The sequence below is a fragment of the Bos indicus x Bos taurus genome, chromosome 5, assembly GCF_003369695.1.
Source record: "Bos indicus x Bos taurus breed Angus x Brahman F1 hybrid chromosome 5, Bos_hybrid_MaternalHap_v2.0, whole genome shotgun sequence".
Classification (NCBI taxonomy): domain Eukaryota; kingdom Metazoa; phylum Chordata; class Mammalia; order Artiodactyla; family Bovidae; genus Bos; species Bos indicus x Bos taurus.
This window is the reverse complement of record NC_040080.1, coordinates 32,067,464-32,068,537: the sequence shown is the minus strand read 5'-3', so window position 1 is coordinate 32,068,537 and position 1,074 is coordinate 32,067,464.

Genomic DNA, 1,074 nt, shown 5'->3' with positions numbered 1-1,074 from the left:
CTTTTGGACTTTATGCAAAAAGCATTTTTGCATAATTTTTTTTTTCAAAATTAAACACTCACAGAAATCTACTTCAACACTTCCCTTTCCTGAATAAATAAGGTTAGTGAATGAGGAAGGCAATCAGGTATGATTTTGGTCAAGTCCTTATCTTCATGTTGGAACTAAATTCATACTTAACTTTCCCTGATGTGAATGTACAGAGAATGACTAAGTCATCGGAGTAAGGCAAAGAAAATCTAATGAGACTGGCAGGAGGAGAAGACAGTGACTGTGGTCTTCAAGGCACCAAATTCCATGAGGCTGTATCATCTTCTCATGGTGAGATGATCACTGAGGGGCTTCCCTGGAGGTCCAATGAGTAAGACTTCTCCTTCCAGCACAGAAGGTGCAGGGTCGATCCCTAGTCAGGAAGCTAAGATCCCATATGCCTTGTAACCAAAAAAACAAAAACGTAAAACAGAAGCAGCTTTGCAACAAATTCAATAAAGACTTTAAAAAATGGTCCTTGCCAAAAAAGACCATTATTGAGATGGAAAGAACTGAAATAGGACTTTATTTGATATGTTTGGGATCATTGTAATCCACTTTTGGTAGGAAATTGTTTAAGATCAATTAGTTAAAGTTATAACCAAGAGCCTTGATTCATTCATCACTATCAGTCAGGTAAAAAATGTTTTGGGAGCATATTCTATGTTCCAGGCCTTATTGTAGACTCTAGGGACACATGGTGAACTTGAAAAAGCTCTCAAGATGCCTACATTCTAAATATATAATTAAAAAAAAAAACATTTGAGATATGCCATGTACCAATATGTTCTCTAAAGGAGATAAAATAAGGCAAGGTAGCAAAGAGTGACTGCAGAGAGGCCTTAGCTGCATGTTGAGTTGAGACCCTGAGGAGGCAATGTAGGAGATTCAATGTGAGTGATGAGTGGGGCTCCCTGGGCTTGGAGGCATGGCAGGGAATTTGTATTTTGTGCTAGATGGGGGATTTCCCATAGAGGAGTGAAACATCCTGATGGATCCTTTCACAAGATCAATCTGATGACTAGATGGAGGATGGACCTCGGG